Raw genomic sequence first — 15,035 nt, forward strand, 5'->3', positions numbered from 1 at the left:
ATCCATTGTAAACACTTTTTTCAAAATTACAGAAACAATGTAAAGTATGTTTTAAAAAAATAGATTCCTTTCTGCAGCTCAATAAACAGATTTAGGAAGTTCATGCATCTTTAAGGCCACCAATGATAGAGTTACAATTAAGAGTCCTGGTCTTTGTAATTATAAGAATCTTCCAAATTTACAGAGGTGTGCATGCTGCTTTCCTAAAACATGTTTAATCTTGCTTTGAGAAGATGCTAGTGTCATTAAGTTTTTAATTATTTAAAAGTAGTTTGGTAATTTAGAACTTAGGTGCTTGTATTTTAATTGTCATTGAGGAAATAGCTTCCAGGGACTTTTGTGTATGTGTTTTTAAGGTACATAATGTCTTCTGTACATCTCATTGTATTTATTGGAAGTTTTCTTTTACATCTTATTAGAGTGACAGGAGATAATGATATTATGATTTATTAAACATGTATCCAGACTTTTTTTTTTTTTTTTTGTATTTTTCTGAAGCTGGAAACGGGGAGAGACAGTCAGACAGACTCCCGCATGCACCCCACCGGGATCCACCCGGCACTCCCACCAGGTGCGGTGCTCTGCCCACCAGGGGGCGATGCTCTGCCCCTCCGGGGCGTCGCTCTGCCGTGACCAGAGCCACTCTAGCGCCTGGGGCAGAGGCCAAGGAGCCATCCCCAGCGCCCGGGCCATCTTTGCTCCAATGGAGCCTTGGCTGCGGGAGGGGAAGAGAGAGACAGAGAGGAAGGAGGAGCGGGGGTGGAGAAGCAGATGGGCGCTTCTCCTGTGTGCCCTGGCCGGGAATCGAACTCGGGTCCCCCGCACGCCAGGCCGACGCTCTACCGCTGAGCCAACCGGCCAGGGCTGTATCCAGACATTTCTGCATTTACTTTTATACTTGGGATATTCCTTTCATGTATTTAAGCTAAGATAATAGTAGATGTGGTTATTACTATATGTCAGCTCTTTAATATTTTGCAGTGATGCTTTTTATTGTATTCACGATTTGGAAGCTGTATGAATATCAAACTATTATATTTGTTGTGCATCAATGCCTACTCTCTATAACTAGCATTAACTCTCAAGAAATCATCTACATTTTTTCTACCTAAGTTTTTGTATTTTGGAAAAGTTGGGTTTTAATGATTTATATGTTCTCTGCTGGTATATTAAATTGTTAGATCAAGTTTGTGAATCTTACTGTTTGTCACTCTAGGCAAATAATAGAATCTCTCATTTAATGAATATCAATAATTAGGTGTTCAAATTGTTCTTTTAAAAATCCATACATATAGTACTTGCTATGTTAGTCCCTGCAATTAAAATGAACTGTAGGCCTGACCTGTGGTGGTGCAGTGGATAAAGCATCAACCTGGAACGCTGAGGTCGCCAGCTCAAAACCCTGCACTTGTCTAGACAAGGCACATAGGGGAGTTGATGCTTCCTGATCCTCCCTCCTTTCTCTCTCTCTCTCTTTCTCAGTCTTTTCTCCTCTCTAAAATAAATAAATAAATAAATAAAGTGCTTAAAAAAAAGAATGAACTGTAAAAAACTAAATATTTGCATTGTCAAGTCAGTAGTTTAACTTAGTGATTCTGTGTTTATCCTATACTCACCCCTATTCTTTAAAGCTAAGAACTTATTTAAAATGATGCAAGTTCTCAATGTTATTAATGATGAGGTAGTAGTGAGGGTATTTACCTGTTTCTATACGGGGAAAACGCCACTAAGCATATTATTTCTTTTGTTCTGTTTCTTAAGCTCAGGATTAAAAATTTAGAATAAGGGATAGTTTCATAGAAATATAAGCAAGTATATGGATCCTTAAAGCCAACTATAATTGGAATTATTTTACATATTGTAAATGTATATCATATATGTACATATATTCTCTATATGCTGTTTTTATTCTTAACCTCTTGAAACTGGTGTATTTATTTACTTTTTTTTTTTTTTTTTTTTTTTTTGTATTTTTCTGAAGCTGGAAACGGGGAGAGACAGTCAGACAGACTCCCGCGTGCGCCCGACCGGGATCCACCCAGCACGCCCACCAGGGGCCACGCTCTGCCCACCAGGGGGCGATGCTCTGCCCCTCCGGAGCGTCGCTGTGCTGCGACCAGAGCCACTCTAGCGCCTGGGGCAGAGGCCGAGGAGCCATCCCCAGTGCCCCGGCATCCTTTGCTCCAATGGAGCCTTGGCTGCGGGAGCGGAAGAGAGAGACAGAGAGGAAGGAGGGGAGGGGGTGGAGAAGCAAATGGGCGCTTCTCCTATGTGCCCTGGCCGGGAATCGAACCCGGGTCCCCCGCATGCCAGGCCGACGCTCTACCGCTGAGCCAACCGGCCAGGGCCTTTATTTACATTTTTAAGTACATTTAGTGATGCTTTTTTTTCTTCTTGGCATTTTGCAGTGGTAGTAAAGTAATTAAAAACTTTTTTACAACAAGAAAGGATGTAAATAAACAATGTTTTGTAGAGAGGCCTATTCATCCACATCTGTATTGTGTACCTTAGAGAGAGTGGTTCTCAACCATTTTTTTCTGTCTTAATATCTGAGGACTAGAAAACCCTACCAACAATGGTAGCAGCTTATTACCACAGAGTCTCAACAAGATTACTGAGAAAGACAGGGTGGGAATGATTGTAGTTAGCAAAAGCCATTTGGCCAAATGCCAAGTGCATTTTGGTTATTTTGGTAATATATGGTTACTTTCATGTATAATTAAGTTTATAAATATGTGCCCTTACTGTTCTTTAGTTTGCCTAACTAAACCTAAACCACTGATATTTCAATTTTATAGCTTTGTTTATTTCTAATTCTGCTGTTTAGGCAAGTGTGTTTCCTTTTGTTTATTATTGAACATTTGTTAGAATACTGTTATTAGAAGTCAGCTCCAACTGTTTTCATTATTTTTGTTGTCTTTTAACTTGTGCATATATATTACAGTTTTTACAGAATTATAATACAGTTTTATTTTACTTTTTTTTCATCAAAACGGACCTATTGGGGTGCCAAAACCACCTGCGAGGTGCCGCCTGCTCCCCTGAACAACCTCTGGCCCCAGCCTATTTGCTTTTATAACATTAGCATTTTCCTCATGTTATTTAACCTTTGTAACTTTTTTTTTTGAGAGGGAGACAGACAGACAGGAAGGAAGAGAGATAAGCATCAACTCATAGTTGTATCACTTTAGTTCATTGATTGCTTTTCATGCATACTGTGAGCTCAAGCTGAGCCAATGACCTTGGGCTCAAGTCAGCATCCTTTGGGCTCAAGCCAGTGACTAGTGACCTTGCGTTCAAGCTGAGGAGCCTACACTCAAGCCAGTGACCTCAGGGTTTTGAACCTGGGACCTCAGCACCCCAGGTCTATGCTCTAGCCACTGTGCCACCACCAGTCAGGCTAACCTTTATAATATTTAATGGTTACATGACATTTACCAAATGACACATTAAAAAGTGTCCTCAGTTTTAAGTACCCAACATGAAACTAATTGTCTTTAGTTTTTGCATATTTTAACACTGAATTGAGGATCTCTGGTCATATATCTTTCTACGTATTTTGAATTATTTCGATAGTATACTAATCTCAAATGAGATTACTAGGTCAGAATATAACTGTTTCTTGCCAATTTTTTGCCTCCCCAAACATTTGAGCAAATTTGCACAAACAATATGAATGTACCAATGTTGTCATAATATCACTAACTTGGGAGTTGTGCTTATTAATAAAGAAGTATTACTTAATTAGTAATTATTAGTAGAAGTAAGTTGCATTACTTAGTGTTTTGATTTACATAGTTGACCATATCAATCTCTATTTCTCTAACAGTGATCTATGTCCTGGGACAGATATTATATATTTCATATTTTGTCATTTCATTGACTTTCTTAAGATTACTAAACTTTTTGACAGTCTAATAACAATAATTCTTAATTTTTATGTAGTTTTACATAGTTTACATGTTGGATGTCTTATTCTAGTTTGTTTTAATATAAGAGCTACTTGCAGCCCTAGATGGTTGGCTCAGTGGTAGAGCATGGGCCCGGCATATGGATGTCCCGGGTTTGATTCCTGGTCTGGGCACACAGGAAAAGCAACCATCTGCTTCTCCACTCTTTCCCCTCTTCCTTATTTCTCTCAACTCTCTTCCCCTCTGGCAGCCATGGCTAGGTTGGAACAAGTTGGCTCTGGGCGCTAAGAATGGCTCCATGGCCTCACCTTAGGCGCTAAAATAGCTCTGTGGCTGAGCAATAGAGCAACAGCTCCAGATGGGCAGAGCATCGTCCAGTAGGGGGCTTGCCGGATAGATACCGGTTGGGGTGCATATGGGAGTCTGTCTCTCTGCCTCCCGCTTCTCACTTAAGGAAAAAATTCATAATGGCATTTTCATATAGGTAACCCTTAAATAAAGAATATGCATGTTATAGCCAAATTGAGTTATTGTTTCCTCAGTATTGTTTTCGGTCATATCGTATGTAACCACCGTTTTAGGGTAGTTATTAGGAACCAGATTTTTATGGGTTCCTAATAACTTTAAGAATAATAATATTTAACTTCTAGCCTGTTGTGATAATTCAAATAATTAATGTATATACAGTGTTTAAAATAGTGTCAGGAATTTAATGAATACTCAGTATATGGTGTGGTAATTATTATTGTTAAAGTTAATTCAGAAATAATAATCTTATCACGGCCCTTCTAGGCATGTGTATGATGTACAATGCAAAAACCATCTATTTGGTAGCTTTGTCAGTATAGTTGGATTTCCCTAGGAATTTTTAGTTTGTGGTAGAACTTACCACCTTAGAATTTTCAAAAATCCATGTAAGAGAATATCTCACATTTTGTCCATATATGCCCCTTCTCTCCAAGTCAGATTCCTTCTATATACAGCTCATGAAATATGGCATATCTATATTTTGAGATAGTAGAATTGTCATATTATGATTTCCATAAAATCCAATTATTATTTTCTTCTGTTCTGCCAATCCCACTTATGAACATTTCAGAGAGACCTTTCATTTCTTCCTCACCATAGTGGAAGGGATGATTAAATTAAAATGCCACGTTCTAGTCCTAGCCAGATAGCTCAGTTGGTTAATTTTCCACCTTTTTTGAGCTGCGGCACATTTTTTACATTTACAGAATCCTGGGGCACACCACCTACCAAAATGACACTTTAACACAGTACATATTATACATATAGTTAATAATATAGTTTCTAAATGTATTTATACTCACACCTGACCATGTCTCACGGCACACTGGTTGAAAAACATTGGGTTAAGCATCGTCCCAAAGTGCAGAGGTTGCAGTTTGATCCCTAGTCAGGGCACATACAGGAGCAGATCAGTGTTCCTGTCTCTCCTTCTCTCCTTCTCTCCTCTCTCTCTCTCTCTAAAATCAATACAATAAACATTTTAAAAATAAAATAAAATGCCACATTTCTAGAGATAATTTATTTTTTAGTAACTTCAACTAATATAACTACATGATCAGTTCTCCACCTGTGTTGAGAGTCACTGGTATCTTTTGTCGTTTGTAAGGAAGGATTTTTAGTGATTGTTAAATACAGGTGTTTCTAATTGAGGATTATTTCTGTAGTAATGTCTCTCACTGCAATTTTGAAATACTTTGAGAGGAAGAGAGGTGAGCTTACCAATGTTGTAATGGGAATTGTACATAATTTATACCCTATTTTATTTGTGTATTCTTCATAATAAGAATTATTTATGTACTCTTAATAGTAATGATGACTGTGAATTATATAGTACTTATGGAACTGTGAATTTGTCTTCTGTTTACTTTTACAAAAGACAAGTTTTTAGTAAGAAAAAAACTAAATACATTTTATATATCTGCCTTGAGCAAAATAATGTACTGGACATTATTTCATATAACAGATATGATTACCAAATCTAAAATGGTATTACTAGTAAAAACTTGCATTAGCACTGTTCATATTCATAACCATTAGGCTGTTTTAAGTTCTTGGTAATTATATATTTCTAATGTTCTGAGGTAATTTTAAACTATAAAACAAGAACTTGCTCACATTACTTTACCTAGTGATTAGAGGTCTCTGCATAAAAAAATTCACTTTAAAAATGAAGTTTAACATAAAAATTGCACTGCTGGTTTTTATTAACGAATATTTTCAGATACTGGGCTGACATCACTATTCAGATACTAATAATGTACTTTCATGAATAAAATATTGAGAAAAGTCTGTGATAACTCTTTTTTGTATCCCATTAACTTTGAGGAATTTCCTCAAAACTTGTAGTATACTCATGGAAGTTGTAGTATGTATGATGGACACTTGTCATATCTGATATGAGTGGGGAAAAATTAAAAACTGCTTCTTTCCTCATTAGAGTTGGGCTTATATTTTTCTCATGTCTGAAGAGTTTGATTTCATTATATTGGTGGACCAAATAACATTTATGTACCAAATAACATTTAGACTAGAGATTATTATAAAAATCTAAGAGTTAAACTACACTTGTTGTTCTTGGTTTCTGGCTTTAAAAATAAAGGTGGTGATAAGATTAGGATTGATTAAACATTGGGGAAATGTACAGTTAAAAGTTAAAGTACAGTAAAACTTCTAATACACTTAATGGATACTGTATGAATACTGCGCACTATACTATGTATTTAAACGTTTTCGTTTATTCTTTTTGACAATCCTGAAACTGGTATAGTATTTCTTAGTGGGGAGGACTGTAGTGAAATTACTGTTTAAAATTTCCTAACATAGAAATATGTAAAGATACTTTAACCTTGAAAGGGGAATGAAGTACCAACTCATAGCTACAGGTTTTCAAAACTCTTAGGTTTAAGCTTATTATGCCCATTTTGCTGTTCCCAAGGTGACCTCCAGGATCAATTCTTGAATTTTGTGGCCTTTGATCAAGATACAAGGAAACTATAGCACAGAGAAAACTGTGTCTATAAGGTGCTGATACCCTTGAAGCCTTGGAACACAAATTTATCTTTCTGGACACGTTAACATTTTTTACTCTACTATCTAAGTTTGCATCTCAGATTGCCACATACTTTACATCTTAAAACAGCACAAATCTGTCACAGTTTTTGTAGGTCAGAAGTCCAGCTGGACTCAGCTGAATCTGCTTAGGGTCTTGCAAAACCAAAAATCAGTATGTTGGCAGAGCTGCATTTCTTTCTTTCTTTCTTTCTTTTTTTTTTGGAGTCTCTGGGGAAGATTCACTTCCAGGTTCATTCACATTGTTGGGTGAGTACAATTGTAGGACTAAGGTCCCTCTTTTCTTGCTCACTGCTAGCCAGGGCTGGTCTTTGCTCCTAGAAGCTGCAATGCTTTCGGTGCTGCCCCAGTCCAGTAATGCTAGGTCGTCTCTCCCACGCTTCTGATCTCTTGCTGCTGCTGCTGAATCTCTGACCCCAGAGCGAGAAAGTTCTCTGCCCATGTAGTTAGATTGGAGCCCCCGGATAACCCAGGTAATCTTCCTATTTTAGGATAATGTTTTTACATCTGCAAAGTAACATAACCTATTCACAGATTTCAGGAATTAAACTATGGATTTGGGGGGGGGGGGTGACAAAGTACATTTTACCTACTACACTCAAATGCACCTGAAAAGAAACTTAATCTTTAAAAGTTGAAAAAAGTATATAAATTTCTGGCCTTTCTAAATATTGATACCACTATTTTATAAGTGCCCAATCTCCATGGTGATTTTGAACTACCATTGATTTTAGAAAACAAACTTGATTTTCCTTGCTGATAGCGCTCTTGCAAACATTGTGAAGTTCCTAAAACCTGCCTAACTTTCTGTAAGTGCGGCACGCATCAACTGCACAAAGTAACCCAGTACAGGAAGGGCAAGGATTCTCTGTACGCGCAGGGAAGGCGACATTAAGACAGGAAGTTGAGGGGCTATGGTGGACAGGCTAAGCCAATTTTCTGCAAAAAGGCTAAAACTACAAGAGTGTTTTGAAGCTGGAATGCATTGAGCCTAACTGCAGAACTAAGAATGCTGGCCATTAAGAGGCATATACTTTGAACTGGGAAGAGATGAGCAGGACCAAGTGATCTGAGCTTCACAGTTTGTATTATTATGTAACAATAAAATCTTAATATATTTACTTTAAAAAACTTGCCTGACCAAGTGGTAGCACAGTGGATAGAGCCCTGGCCTGGGATCAGAGTACCCAGGTTTGAAACCCGAGGTCACTGGCTTGAGCATGGGATCATAGATATGACCCCATGGTCACTAGCTTGAGCCCACAGGTCACTGGCTTGAAGCCTAAGTAAGGTCTCTGGCTTGAGCTCAAGGTTGCTGGCTTGAGCAAGGGGTTGATCATTCTACTATAGCCCCCCCCCCCCCCATCAAGGCACATATGAGAAAGCAATCACTGAACAACTAAGGTGCTGCAACGAAGAATTGATGCTTCTCCTCTCTCCCTTTCTGTCTGTCTCTCTGTTTCTCTCATAAAAAAAACCCTTGAATTTATCTTTAACAGTTGGTAACTTTTGTTATTCCTTTTTCTTACTGAAGTTTTAATTTCTACCTCTCTAACAATTTTATTTGAATCCAGTGTATTTTAATATTTTAGAGTATTTATTGATCACCTTATCATCTCTGCAACAAATATAAACTATACTTTTCCAAGTTTCTTACTGATTTCTTTGCTTTGTTCTCATGGAGCTCTCTGGCAGGACAGTGGATTTTTGGATAATAGTTTGAGAATGGAAGAGGCAGTCATGAAATGAAAATGTTTTTATTCCTGTCATTACACTGTAGAATATATCTGAATTCTGAGCATTCCAGAACATAGGGCAAAACATCATTCTTAAAGCCATGCATTGCTTTAAAAGAAATATAAGACAGGAAAGGTCACAAGTCTGAGGTTTAATGGTGCCTTGATTAATGGAAACTTTAAGACCCTATTCTTTTCAATGATCCCCTTGTTTTGTTCCATGGAGTTTCTTACAATCTAGGGCAGTGTGTAGTAATAAGATTTGATCTGAGTGAGAGAGATGGGTTTCTTTTGAAATATGGAAGCGTGAGGACTTAAGGAAAGTAGGAGGATCATTTTAGGAAAGCAAACAGAAATTGATTTTCTTAAAACGGGTTTAGGTATTTTTTGGAAAGTCTGTTGTTTTCAGTAATATACACACCCCTTTGAACACTGCTACCTTGAGAGATTTGTCACCCTTTTGCCTAGCTCCTGTCCTCCCATATGGCCAGAACTCAACTTCTCCCTTCCAACTAGGATTGCCTTTGAGTATGTTTGACTCTGCTGAGTCCATGTCAAAGAAAATTAATTCCTTTCTCACACTGCCTTTTTTGAGCCCTGTTTCCTGACAGAATACTTGCCACTAGCAGTGTTTGCTCCCTTTAGCAGAGACCCTATCCACTACCCACAGGTTAGTTATATCCAAATCTAAGAAACACATATCCAGTATCTAGAGAAGGGTTGTAGTAATTCATCTCTACCTAGAACATGAGAACCTTTACATTATCCCACAGAGCCCCTGGCTCTTTGAATTGCTGCTTCATTTATGGTCCCCATGTTACGTTTGTATAGCTGAATATCTTGTTTGGGCCCCTTTGCTTTCAACAGGCAGTCTATATAAAACAATTTTGTTGCCAGCTTTAAATGAGAGTCTCTAGCTTCTGGTATTTGCATCAACATTTTAAACATTAAGGCTATTTCAGCCAACTTTATTCCAGGTACAGTGCAACCCCCTTTGCAATAGTCTGTACAATAGAGAAATATCCGAAGTTAATATATGGCCTAATAATGTGAGAGGAAACTATTTCCCCTTGTAACATCTTGCTTCTGGGTTCACTGCCTTTCCTTAATGCATTTGGTAACCGAACTATCTGCCAAGTTCTTTCCCAATCTCACCTTGGACACTCCCATTGCTTACATGATGGTTCTAAGTAATTTTGTGGTTTTTGGACTGCCTATATGAGTTTATGCTCCCAGAGTACAACTATTTAGGTTATTTCTTTACTCTGGCATTGTTATTCTGGTCTTCAGATTTTCCCCTCTGTCACCTGCAGGTTGGCCTTGCATTAGAGAAGTCCTTGTGAACACTGGTCATGTTCCTTGGTCTCTTGGCAGGACTTTCTGCATTTGAAAGCTCCCTTCAGTAGACTGCTTGGGCAGCTTTACAAAGTATACAACCATCTTACATTTTAGAATGAGCTGAGTATCATCACAGAAAGAAGTAATTGTCCACCAATATTCATTCTCTTCTTTTTTCTTATAGATGCTCCAATTTTTAGATGAGCATATGGTGAAATATGGAATATATTTTCCAGCTTTCCCACTAGCTATAAGGTTCTAGCCTATCAGACGTAATAAAAGTGTCCTATGAGATTTCTGAAAAGTTTCCCTAAAAGGGGGCTATTGCTTATCTCCCCATTCTCTTTTCTATTGTGTGATCAGCAAACGTAAGGACTAGACCTTGAGCAGTTATTTTAAACCAGTAAGGGGACGCCACATGTTAAGGGTTGCAAACCTATAAAGCAGAAAGAGCTCAGGCTCCTAACGATCGTTGTTCTAGACTGCCTGTGTTTATATGAGAGAAATAAACTTCTGAATCATTTAAGCCATTATTATTTTGAATACTCTGTCACTCATAGCTGAATCTAATTCTAACTGATTCAGGTATAAAAAAGTCAAGTTGCTTCCAATAAGCAACCCATAAACTGGGTCTCATGGTGTTTCGGTATAGCACTGACACAAGGAAGACTATTAATCTTCATTCTAACAATTTTGATGTTCAGATTCAGCATTACCATTTTGCCTGTCATCTATGACTTCCTGTCCCTTCTATTCCTGTAAAAAGATTCATTTTTCTCCTTTCACCAAGATTACACTGCTATACTTCCATTCTTGAAACTTAAACCTCTGATAAGAGGCAGTGTGCCTAGAGTTACGGCAGGTCACAGAATAAACATCTTCCTAGACCATTTAAGACTTTGGAGGGAACCCTAATTTTTATATAAAAAAAATAGAATGGAAGACAAAATCCACATGCTTTTTAAAATATAAAATAAAATGCACATTTAAAAAATGTATTGGATAGAGTTGAACCGCATGAGGCATTTTCTTTAGATCTGACAGTAATGAGTTCATCTTTTTGTGCCTCTTCTTTGCCTTAGGGATACTTAGAAGGAAACCTGAGAACTTGATTAGAACTGAGGGATTCCTGGCAGCAGAGTGAATAAAGCTCATGGCCCACCAGCTAGAAAGGTAAGAGACTTGAAGCTTTTAAAGGAAAAGTGGTCTTTTTATTTTGTGATTGTGTCTCTACCATATTGATAGTGTTTAATAAAAAAAAGAATTTCTGAGTTTCAGCAAATTTAAAAATGTTCTTTTGGAGCTGCTATGCATAGAAGCACGTAACAGCACACTGAAGACTTACATTGACGTGTTTAATTTTGTTTAACCCAGAGGCTCCTGAGCTTACCTGACTAGGGAACCTTCTATATAGCAAAGGGTCCTAATATGAAAGTCCTAATTCTAGAATTTTATAAGAATAGTAATGGGAGTTAATTCATGATGTATTTTTTATATTTCAAAAGTATTTTGGATAATAAGTATTACCCACTTTGAGGATGTAGAAGCTAACTAAAAAGTCACCTCTGTTCATTTTGGCTTGATTTATATCAACTATGTTTAGTACCGTCATTTCATGTTGCTCAAAAACATTAATGAGTTATATATTCAAACATTTACCTTTGTTAAATATCTATATGGCAGTCACAGTGTACTGATTGTTAAAATATATACTGCTCACAAATTGGGATATTTCAAAATGAATATGAAGCAATTAAAAAAAGAAGCATTTGATTTTTTTATTAAATAACATCAGAAAAGCAAATGACAAGTAGAAGAAAGTTGTTCAATTATTCAAATAAGATGCAAAACCAACTTTTATATCATTGATGAAAATGCGCTATACAGAAGGCTGAAAGTACTGGAGTATCTGCACGTTCCCTGATCCCCTATTTTTTGTAAGCAGTGTAGAAAGTACAATGATTTTTTATCTCAAGCCTTTTGTGGTTTGAAGATGTAGCTTCTAAAAATAAAAAGAAAATACTGATTTAATAAATGTGCCCTGGTGTATAGAATCTTTTAAAACAGTGTGGTCTGGTGATAGACTTTGTCTGATATATCAAGACTAGAAAGCCCGGCGGTCATACGAAATGACCGCTGTTCTAGATATTATAAATTGTAATTAAAATGATTTGTGCAAAGGTGTCTGCTAATTCAAACTGAATTACCCAGGGCAGGCAGCGAGGACGCCCCTTTGCTTAGTGCCCCACAGGGTTTCCCCCTTCTACTTGCTTAATTGCTTAAAGTGCAATGAAGGAAACCACTGGCCGTACATTTCTTAAGAGCCACCACTAGCTCAATAAATAAAGGTGATTTAAATAATAAAATGTTAATTCACATGTCAAAGATCTCTTTGTACACAACATTTCTTGTGTAGATCTTTCCATCATTTTTAAGCTCGCCTTGCAGAGGACCATCAATTATTTTTAATTTTACGTCCGTTCTTTCACGAACTCTTGAACAGGCAACATAAAGTTGACTGTGTGCAAATGCAGGCTCAGGTAAAAAAAAAATTGTCGAGAAAGCTGTTTTTGTGCAGCTTTAGCTCCTTTTCTCTCCTCTTCAGTACTGTATTTTCTAGGAGGCATTCTTAAAAGAAATTACATTAAGACATAGTTTTTATGTAAAACAGATGATTGCCAATGCAAACAAATGTTCACCTTCCCCCTGACACGCTCAATTTGCGTTCAGCCTTAAATTGTTTCAAAAGCAGATGATTGCCAATGCAAACAAATGTTCACCTTCCTCCGACCCACTCACTTTGCGTTCAGCCATGGCAACTTCACCCCATTGGCTAGTACAGTTACGCAAGCAACCAATAAGCTATCGGCAACAAACAGACACTTAAGCCGCATATAATAAAGATACACAAGCAAATTGGCCTGTGCTGTTGTTGTACCTGAATCTGGAAGTTCACATCAAAAGAGAAGCTGTATTTGTAAATGTACATTTACTCTAATTTGACAAAAATTTGGAAAATAATTTTCCATTTATTTGACAAAGTAACAAATTTTCAGCAGGGATAAGAAGCAAAGGGTAGCAACACTTGATCATTTTTTCTTATACACTGATACCTGCATTAAATAATTTTGAGCTCCTTATCAAACTTCAATGTTCAAGTCTACTGATTTGGTTAGAACTATTTTCCATAAAAGGTAAATTCCATGAGGACAGGGATTTTGTCTGTATCATTGAACTCCGGAGTCTAGCACAATTTCTACCCTTCTGCACCTACTCAAATATTTATTAACTAGGCCCTGGCCTGTTGGCTGGCTCAGTGGTAGAGTGTTCGCCCAGCATGTGGATGTCCCAGGTTCAATTCCTGGTCAGGACACACATGAAAAGCACCCATCCACATCTCTACCCCTCCTCCTCTCGTTTTTCTCTCTTTCCCTCCCTCCCTCCTTCTCTTCTCCCTCCCTCTCTCCTTCTCTCCTTCTCTCCCTCTCCCCCACCCCTTTCTCCAACTACTGAGGATGGCTCCATGGCCTCTGCCTCAGGCACTAAGAAGAGCTTAGTTGCTGAGCAACAGAGCAACACCCCAAGTGGGCAGAGTATCACCCCTAGTGTAATTGCCGGGTGGATCCCTGCCAGGGCGCATGTGGGAGTCTGTTTCTATGCCTCCCCTCCTCTCACTGAATTAAAAAAAATTAAATATTTATTTATTTATTGACTGAATGACTAAGTAAATGAGAGCTCTGAATTTTAGAGTAGGGGGATTAGTGGATGGAGGGATATCAGAGGTGAGTGATTTTAACTAAGGAAGGGATGGATGAGTAGGATGTAAGACTGAGAGGGAACTGATTAAAAGTCCGAATAGCTAGAGCCAAGAGATAAAAGATTGAGATAAGAGGTAGAAGTCAGTCTATGCAAGGGTCTGGGAACACTGTTAAGGAGATGAGGTCTTATCCTAAGATCATTTTTTCATAAATAGGTCCTTCCCTCTCATTTTGATTGGCACTGCTTGAATTCAGACTATTATTCTCTTTCCTTAAATTAGCAGTAGCTTGTATGTACTGGTTTTCTTATGCATAGTGTTGCCCTCTCTAGTCAATCCTCCAGTGGCCTTACCAACATGCCCCTTTCATTATCTAGTTAACCTGCTTAAAATCTTTTTATTTTTTACAGAAGAATTAAGCATTTTCTTTTAAGGGGCAGATAGCAAATATTCTAGGCTTTATGGAGGCCACATATCATCTCTGTTGGTTGTTCTTTCCCCCCTCCAGTCCAATTAGAAATGTGAAAAACTTTCTTAGCTCAACATTTTGGCACAGGTTCCTAGTTTATAATCTCGGAGTGGGGGTGGGATTGGGAGGTAAGGATGGAATCGAAATTCCTTGCCGTGGCATTAAAGGTCCTTCAGGATGTGCTTCTCTCTCTGACCTCATCTCTCTTCCCTTCTGCCTATGTTCTGCACTTCAGCCATCAGAAGTTCTTAGAGGTCCTTCAGTGTATTCTTCTTTACTATGCTTTCTACCAAAGTGTCTCCACTGCCACAGCATCATCTCTAACTCTCTGATGCCTCTTTCATTGAGAAGACTAAGCTCAGGCTTTGCTTCCTTCAGTAGTCTTCCCAAACCCTCTCTCTAGGGCTGGCCAGGTCTTTGTCTTAGTTAGGGGATAGAAAATCAGATAAGTTCAGGTTTTAAAAAAAAGGAGCCTCATACTCAGGATATAGAAGACTCTCTCATGACCCAATCATAAGCATAGCTAGGCGTCACAGAAACTACATTCCTTCATCTTGGCTTCATGGTTTCTCATCTCTCTTTTTCTGTGCCTACTTCTGGCTTTTATTAATTTCTTACTAGTGTGAACATGACAAAATATTCACCAGTCCTGAGTAAGATTTTGAATTTCTGGTGCCCACCTCTGTTTGGCATTTTCTTTTCTCTCTCTCTCTCTTCTTTTTTTT

At 38.0% G+C, this 15,035-nt stretch overlaps 1 protein-coding gene across 16 annotated transcripts in view; it reads left to right on the plus strand.

Moving 5' to 3' along the window:
• The window catches only part of ATF2 (activating transcription factor 2), a 92,682-nt gene that overhangs the window by 1,490 nt on the left and 76,157 nt on the right, over positions 1-15,035 (plus strand). For 10 of the 16 annotated variants that reach the window (XM_066233241.1, XM_066233254.1, XM_066233243.1 and 7 more), the window contains exon 2: positions 11,167-11,257. The exons of 2 other annotated variants lie outside the window; for them this stretch is intronic. The gene's annotated coding sequence lies outside the window, so the exon portion shown is untranslated. Of the gene's footprint in view, positions 1-6,876; positions 6,963-7,005; positions 7,260-11,166; positions 11,258-15,035 lie in introns of those variants that run through there. 4 more of the 16 variants (XM_066233245.1, XM_066233249.1, XM_066233247.1 and 1 more) reach the window with 3 other exon arrangements.

Source organism: Saccopteryx bilineata, chromosome 5 (genome assembly GCF_036850765.1).
Source record: "Saccopteryx bilineata isolate mSacBil1 chromosome 5, mSacBil1_pri_phased_curated, whole genome shotgun sequence".
Classification (NCBI taxonomy): domain Eukaryota; kingdom Metazoa; phylum Chordata; class Mammalia; order Chiroptera; family Emballonuridae; genus Saccopteryx; species Saccopteryx bilineata.